At 38.4% G+C, this 8,933-nt stretch overlaps 1 long non-coding RNA gene across 1 annotated transcript; it reads right to left on the bottom strand.

Moving 5' to 3' along the window:
- Window positions 1-6,303: 6,303 nt before the first annotated feature.
- On the bottom strand, window positions 6,304-7,133 carry LOC142140456 (uncharacterized). The gene is made up of 2 exons (XR_012688491.1): window positions 7,018-7,133; window positions 6,304-6,357 (listed from the first exon to the last, which is right to left on the bottom strand). It is a non-coding gene; the product is annotated as an uncharacterized LOC142140456 (long non-coding RNA).
- Between the last annotated feature and the right edge of the window lie 1,800 nt (window positions 7,134-8,933).

The following is an 8,933-nucleotide window of genomic DNA, read 5'->3' as shown; positions in this document are numbered from 1 at the left end:
AATTTCAATCGTTTAAATTTCTTATGGCGATTTTGATTTTAATGACAGGGAGAGAGTAAGGGTGGAAGTTTTGTAATTGTTATAAAAGATAGCAAGGTTTCCATAAAATATGAACCCTATATGAGTGTCAGGATTCCCAATATAAAACCACAGATAGCGCGTAGTGAACAAAGTGGTTTTTATTAAACACCAGTTACACAGTTTTCAGGATGCAGTATGGTAGGGTATGCAGAAATAGCAAGAGAACTCAGTAAACAACAGATGCAGAATGCGATGGTCTGCAGGACTTTACCATGAAGTAGTGGAGATGACACACAGGGTGCGACAGTCTGCAGAGCAAGACACTGCAGGTAACAGACACAGGATGTGAAGGTCTGCAGGACTTTACCACGAGGTAGTGGAGACTGCTAGTAACAAACTGCAACAGGTTAGTCCTCTGTAACACTGGAGAGCTGAAAGCAGCTATTGGTAGTAATACTCTGCAGCAGGATGATGCTGAAACACTGAAGAGCTGAAAGCAGGTACAGAGTCACAAGAAAGCCGAGTCAGGGGTCACAGGAAGAGGTGCAAAAACAGAGCAGAGGTCAGTACCAGGAGATCACTCAGGATAGGTCACAAGAACAGCAATACACGTAATGGCAACAGATGATCTGGCCAACACTCCTGGGACAAGCAGGCTTTTAAGTAAGAGAGCAGACTGAGTATCACATTGGCCCCTTTGGTGGAACAGTGGTACAATGAGTATGGCTATTTCAGCTCCTTCTTTAACCTCTTCCCTGTTGTCCATGTATGATACACGTGGGGGCCTACGTACACTTTTGAGGCTATCCATGTAAATCCTAAAATATTGTACTCACCTCACATTCAGTAGCAATAGAGAACCCTGCAGGACACTTGATTGCTAATCAGACAAACGGAAGCATCAATATGATAAAAAAATAAAGAATAAAGAACAATAAAATGGAGCTGTTAAAGTAAAAAATAAGTTTAACAAAAAAATAAAAAACACTGTCATTGTCACACAAACATTTTACAAATACAATGTATTATGAGCCAAAACAAAATCTCAGCCTCCAATAAAGTGTTCATGTTTAGAGTTCCTGTAAACATTACACAGAATGAAATAAGGATTTGAAGAAAATAGGGAAGAATTGCGAAAAATAGCATTTTAATAATTTATTAGCTTTTCCCCACATAATTCTATAAAAAAACACAAATGGTAGTTTCTATAGTTATTCTTAGCCCCACAAATTATTTTATGAATTACAATTCCTTGATCCAGGAGGCAATTTCTATAGGCCCCAAGACATACCAGTGGTACACTTGATATAAGTAATATATGTTATGACTTTACCACAGGCTTCTAAAAAAGAACTTCAACAAACATCCTTCCATTTTTCAAAAGAATCAGTCTCAGCGGTACAAAATGTAGTATCATAAATTTTCTCATACATAAAAACATATTGAAAAGCACTGAATCACTCGAAGTCTCTTTTTGTCTGCAGAGCGTTGTCTTTATTCATTATTCATGCTCTTGACAACTGAACCTCACATATATCTTATACAATGGAAGGTTTGGTTCTTGTTAGGAATGCCGGACACCCTATATTAAAATTTAAAGCATCCTTTCTGGTTACAGCATAGTAACTAATTATATTTTATCAAGAAAAAACAGAAAATATATAACAAAATATTAGTGAGATATCATAATAGACTGACAAAAACACTGGTGAGTTTGAGTGCTATTAAAATATTACAATATTTTAGCTACACATATCCTACAAAGCATGTGTCAGGATCTGCCTGCAGCCTTCTGCATTGCTTGCTGTTTTGCATTGGCAGCGCCTGCCTTCTGGAACTTGGACTTGTTTTGTTAATTTACCTGACATTACCTCTGTTCACCAGAAGTGTTGCTATTGTGTCTTTTTCCTTTGCTATTACTAGGGGTTAACCTGTGTCACTAATTCTGTCCTGCACCTGGGTGTTCCCTACTTATACCTGCCTCTCTTCCTCTCCTGTGCTGGTCATTGTTGTTTTGTTGCCTTCCCCTTTGGGTTGTCTCCTGGTTCTCCTGTGCTCTCGAACTTTACATCACTACTCTGGATCTCTCTTCATCTAACCATTCCACCTGCATCCACAGTATTCCTTGCAACCAGTGTCCAGTCATCTCAGATATTGCTGTGCAGTTTTAGCATTATTTGGGTCGTACTATTTATCTGTCTTTTGATCATTAAACACCTATATTCGTTATCACATCACTGGCTCCATAGCTGTGACTTACTTTGAAGTGTGACAGCATGCTGATGTTAAACTGATGTAAAGTTAGTAAAATTAAGTTATACTTTGTGAGAAATAAGCTGAAACAATATATAGATGTCCCAAGAATATATGCCTGTTTTCCAATGAATAATAAACTCATTCTCTTCACTTGAAGACAATTTTTCGTTTCATGCTCTTTTTATGCCACTTTCCACATCTACACCAAAATTGAAATTGAGGAGTTCTATTTGCTGGCATGCTTATGGCTCCCATACTTGAAATGAAAAAAACAGAGAAGCCATGTGACCCGAAGTCGGCTCCAGTAATAAAATCTTCCTGTTTCTGTCTTACTTCTAAATCTATATGAGGTCCTCAATATCTGTGATACAAACATGTACATCAAGTGCCTGAGTCATTAAGGAAAGTAAACGCCAATATGTGCCATATTTTGAGTAAAATCGTTCTGCTTAAGCCCAGAACTGGATAAAACACCAGTGACTCCCAAATCATCTTTGAGCATAAAGGACTCTTACGACAGCCTATAATTTCATGGGTGGAACAGGGAGGGGACTGGGCGCATGCATGTAGTCAATGTACATTAAGGGAGTGGCATGCTTGAGTGCACACAGCAGTGTCTGATTCAAGCTTTGGCCATCTCAAAGGTACGTCTTCTTCTGTCGTATCATTTGCACCAGCTACGGGTCAGGTGAAAGTGCCGAGTGCTAGTGATGACTGCTTTGTTTGCATGATAGAACATGTGTTTGCAACTGGAGGCAACTGTAAAATTGAATTTTATGTACAGCAGATATTAATAACATCATAATAAATTTATTGGAGTGAACAAAATTACAATGTTTTGTCATTAATGACTATATTATTAACAGGTGACAATAATTGAATACTTTTATCTTTTTTCTGTGCGTTCTTTTGGGACTTTATATTCCACATATGTATTGGACGTATCCTGCAGTGTATTGTCTGTCAGAGCAGAGTGTACCTAGGTCCGTATGCAACAAGAGACGCATCTTCCTAGTTAAAGAGGTACCAAGAGTGTAGTAGTATCCTGGTTCACGTCTTGACTTCTATGTCTTGAAACATTTATCCTTATACAGCAAGTTTCAAAGAGGGGAAATGCCTGAGGGATGGCTACTGGGTATGCAAAAACAACCATTACTTTGGATATGTATTGGTTTTTATATGGATCACATGTGCTACGTGCAATAAATGTGTATTCAATATGTAATATGCATTGTGTGTGTTATTTCAATTGATTCAGGATATGGGTGTCACCACTAGCTAATTACGTCATTACACACTCCTGCCCAGCAAAAATGTAATACAGTATATATTAGCACTAGATATGTCACAGAGTGTACCTTTGGGCTTTTGAAGAGCATGTTCTCGTGTCTTGATAAAAATGGTGGTCTGCTTCTTTATGCATCTGCAAAAGTGGCTGAAATCACTATGGTTTAATGTTTACTGCACCATATGGCTTTAGTAGAACATTGGCCCATTGATATACCCATAGACAGAGAGGAAACAGGGGGCTGTTACCAGACCCTGATACTAGCAGGTGGTATGTATAATACACATCGTTGGGGGCAGGTCAAATAAGTCTTCATTCAACAATTCTTCACATGTAAGTCAAAAAGTGTTTTATTTATTGACAGTGCTGTAAAAAAAATACATAAAATTTCAATATCTTGTTCTCTCACATCTAAAAACTGATTTTTTTTTACTTATTTTAGAGAATGGTTTACTAGGGATGTCTCTACTTTGCCCACTATCTCTGCCAGATCTACTGCAAAAAATTTCTTCTTGGCAAAGTAGTTGTGAGTGTTGTTTACGGTGTTCTGGCAGCACTATCATCACTGCAGACTCAGAAATCTGTTGCTGTGCTGGAGGTCTCCCACGATCATGAATATTGACACCTTGAAGAAGGTCCACAGGCAGGATGCTTCTCCTCATCGGACATGTATTCTGAAGCCAGGGAAAGCACCTCCTGTGGATGCAGCAATCCTTCTTTCTTCTGCCAGGTTCTCCATCTGATGTCTCTTTTTGTCTGCATATCTCTTCTTGCTGTGCAACAGTACATTTTAATGGCCCCTACTGGATTCATAATATGGTAAACCTCATTCAACAGCTGACATTTGTAGCACAGAGGTGTATTAGCTGCCTTACCCCACAAAATCTGATTATAGCAGCATACACTGTAACTACTAATTAGAACCCGTTTCATCATGTGAGAACCTAATATTGCATCAGATCATTGTCATCAGCCCCTGCCTCCTCCCACCCTCATATGTTTCCTCTGCCATTCACGGGATTATTTCCTTCACTTCCATCACAGACTCTCACTACTAGCACCTCCTCTGAAGCGGAGGAGATGCCAGTGCATCTCTTTTGCCTTATCCACCCCAATGCAAAGCACACAAAAAAACAAACGCAAAACTGACTACACTCCAATTTACAACCAAGTCACAAAGAAATAACACTAACAGCACACTAAGTAAAAAACACAGCAAAACAGTTATAATAACACAAAAATAAGAACAAGATAACATGAAGTCACAATAAAACTTACAGAAATCACTAAATAAGTACATCTCTTCACAACTCTATCAAAGATAAAGGAGAAGTGCCAAGCTATTCATACATGTTATAGGGTGACAATCCTGCTTGTTTCAATTGAATCTGCACAGTAAATAGACATGTTTCCATTATAAACGAATTTTGAACATTTTCTATAAACCCCATGCAGTTTGAGTTTCCAGCCTGGTGGTTATTTGACTGCGAAAACCTCATGCAATGTTCAGTGATTTGAAAGCCATATACAAAACCGCACTTCAGTAAATCTCCCCATAAGACTAAGCAGCTTTGATGAGAAATAGAGCATAGGCAGGACTGGGTATAAACATGGATCCAATTTCCCTGGTTGGTTACAGGAAGTATATAGGTGTGTCAAACACCATCAGTCTCACCAGTTAGTACCAGGAGACTGGGAAGTGGAATAGGGCCGTTGAGATGATGTACCAGACTGTCTTTGAATGTCTTGCACTGACTGTATAAGATTACCTAGTTGTGTTTTGAATCAGTGTAAGTCCCTTAGAAATGTTACATGTATAGATTTACAGATTGATATGACCCAACCCATTGATACTACTGTTATCTGGATGTATTTGTTAAGTATTTGCCTCAAATGTGAAGTGACTCAAACATTTGCATAATTTTTAGTCAACTTATCAAACTGATCAGACTAACTAGCCCAGGTACAGTAAGAGTGTTCTGATGCATATGCTGCTGGTTCAAGTTTAGGAAGTTAGAAGTATGCTTTTTTCAGACATAAATGACGAATGAAAGTGATGATCAAACTCGGCATTGCCAATTCACTTGCATATCTGACAACAATCATCTCATTAAATAACACTATATCAGATCATAGCAGGGGGACGCCATTGTGCAATTTTGTTTCCAAAAAGACAACTGCTAACTGCGTACTGAAAAAAAGTAGGTGAAACATTCATATGCGTCTTAGGAGCAACAAAACAAATTGATTTGATTATATTTAAAAAGCATTGCATACATTAGCATGTGCAGATGTTTAAAATTGTCTTTCTGCCCTTTTCAAATCATTTGCAGAAATTTAGATTGTAATATATTTTTCGAAATTTATATATATATATATATATATATATATATATATATATATATATATATATTTCCAACGGTTTTGCTTCTAATAGTAAAATGTTTTTTAAAGCTAACATTGCACACTTTATTATACTGATATGGAAATATTTTTATAACTTCTCAATATTTTGAAATGATTAAAAATGTTTGTTATAAATGTAACACCCCCTTCTGTATTATGCATTATGAGGGTGTATATATATATTGAACAATGCAGATGCTTCTCACCTCGGTACTTGATTTTCAGTGCCTCCACCCGAATCGCTGCTTTCTCTTCTGGGGGGTGTTCAAAAGATACACCAGGGGGAGATTCGGGAAACCCCCTGCCCAGTATTAACACTCTGTGACAAACTGTGTGCTGCAAAAGCCATCCAGGCACATTTATTGAAATGGAAACCCTAAATGCAGCTTTGTAATTTTATAGAAAAATATACTTTGGTATAATTTGAAATAATAGTGCAAACAATACAATACAGTAATAAGACAGTGTGGATAAAAGTGGAGCACCACTTCTTACTATGAACACCCAGTTAACACAATAACTCGCAATAAATCAAGAACATTAACAGCATACAATATGAACATTAACTGTCACAGCCTTATACAAAAATATATCAGATACCTTACTGGCTCCTGATACTGGGAATAGCTTGCGGGGTGAATGTATATATATTTTCCTTATAGCTCTGCAATGTACTGCCAAACACACACATCAACAGTATTCAAACATGCCACACAAATGGAGCAGTGCACTGCAAGTTGGGGCCCTTCTGTATGGATGCAGCATGGCATGGAAACATCATGTGTCCAGATTGCAGCTTTTAGATGTCTTTAAATCACTTGCAGTGAGGTACAGCAGTCACAGTATGCAAACTCTCCTGTAGCAATAACTGTAAAATCATTTCTTATTTGTATTCTGGGACTTGTAGTTCCACAAATGCTGATTAGACAAACACTTGTTGCAATTTTACCTGCCCACCCATCTATCCCTAACTCTTCAGCCCTTGTGGCCAGATATAGTCCAAACCCCACTTGAATAATAACAGATTGGTAAAAATAACCAGTTACTTCTCTGCACCAGTGTGTGTCACAGGTCTGAACTTTGATTCCAAAATGGCTGACTTGTAAAATGTCCTTCTTCAGAGGTGCATGCAAACCTCCTACCCCACAGCTTCAAACTGAGACTTCCAGCAGGTTCTGTTCAGGACTGCACTGAGCTCTGATATCTCTGCAGACTGTCTGTTTTCTCTGTTCAGACCACCAATCCAGTGCCCTTCTGCCTAGGGTCACCTATCTGGACTGGTCACACAGCTCAGTCTCTCCCAGGATGCTCCTCTCTCTCCCTCTCTCTCCGCCCCCTGGTTTCTCAGTCTTCTTAGGCTCAGCCCCCTCTCCACAATTGCATTGTGGGAAATGTAGTTTTTCTTCCTGGACTGATAAATAGCTATAGCCATCTCTTTTTTTACTGATGCAATTGTGATTATTAGCCCCTGGGTGCTCAAGTCCAACTGCAGCATCCCCAGGGGTTACATAAAATTGTGAACTTTCTTTATTTTGTCATAAAAAGTTTGTTGTTTGAAAAAAACCTTTGTGTATGTGTGTTTTCTTTCTAGGCAAATGTGTAATAATGACACATATTTATTAGTTATGTATGCTATACAGGGCTTACAGTTATCACGGAGAAGTGCAGTTTGATGAGGTAATGTATTACCAGATACATTTGCATATGAATATATGCATACGTACCCACAAGGTATGTGCTCTTTTTAAAAGTGCAAGTTGTGTCCAAGTTGCGTCCAAAGATAGATCAGTCCTTATGTGTTTTTATGAATACATGAGAGATGGGTCATAATCCAAAAATTGTCATCTAGTCGGTCCTGTTTAGTCTTATTTAATCTATATTTTGCATTGAATCAATAATTGGACATGCCGGATTATCAATGCTCAGAAAATGTTATATACCTAAAAAATCAGTAATGAGTACATGTTTGTATTACTAATGTATTTTAACAGCTAATTTCTGTAATAAACCATATCCAACAATGATAAAGACAGACCATTATCGGCTCTCTAAATAATGATTGAGGAATCGCTGGCAAAAGATTTTGGTTAAATGTTAATTGAATTTGTAATGCCTAGGCTGGGCTGTCCGCATGCAGTAGTAGTTGATTTCTTTATTTATATAGGGATAGGATACAAATGGGGTATTGTTGCATACTGTTAACAAAGGTAGACAATGTTCAAATCAAACCATGGCACAGGCGTAGCTCTTTCCACATGTGTAAGTATGTTGGTGCCAGTTGTCAGTGTAACTACTTTCTGTTCAGGTTTCCATTAACCTAGCTTAGTCTCTTCATATCATTGGGCTCTGTGGGCAACAAGCCACTCCAAAGAATCCGAATAGCGGGTCATTACCATAGAAGAGAGCTATAGCATGAGTCCGAATGTTGGTAAGGGAGTCTTAGATAACCTGGAAGGCAGTGAATCTAAGCAGAGGTAGTGAAGTCAATGGCGGGAGATTAAGCAATGTAGAGTGATAAGAGAATAGAGGAGGTGGAGGAGATGAGCAGCACATGTCTGACTGGGGAGACCATTTACAAGCAGAAGGTGGTGAAGAATAATAATGGCATACGAGGATTCCGATCATTTACATTTGTTTCCCTCCCTGTGCTTGGAGGTGATGTGCTTTCAAGAAGGTCAGGAAGGATAATTATCAAGCATGCAAGTCAAGCTGTACAGGAGGGAAAGGTTACCAGTGGAGTACCCCAGATTTCGTACTTGGGCCAGTGCTTTTTAATATCTTTATTGGTGACATTGCAAATGGTATTGAAGGGAAAGTATGCCTTTTTGCAGATGACACAACAATATGCAACAGGATAGACACAGGAGGTAAAACAAGTGATTGATGATCTAGGTAGACTACAGGAAGGGTCAAGAGAGTGACAACTACAGTTTAATGCCAAAAAAATGCAAAATCATGCACT

The sequence above is a fragment of the Mixophyes fleayi genome, chromosome 2, assembly GCF_038048845.1.
Source record: "Mixophyes fleayi isolate aMixFle1 chromosome 2, aMixFle1.hap1, whole genome shotgun sequence".
In the NCBI taxonomy this organism is placed as follows: Eukaryota; Metazoa; Chordata; class Amphibia; order Anura; family Limnodynastidae; genus Mixophyes; species Mixophyes fleayi.
This window is presented reverse-complemented; position numbering and strand designations above follow the sequence as displayed.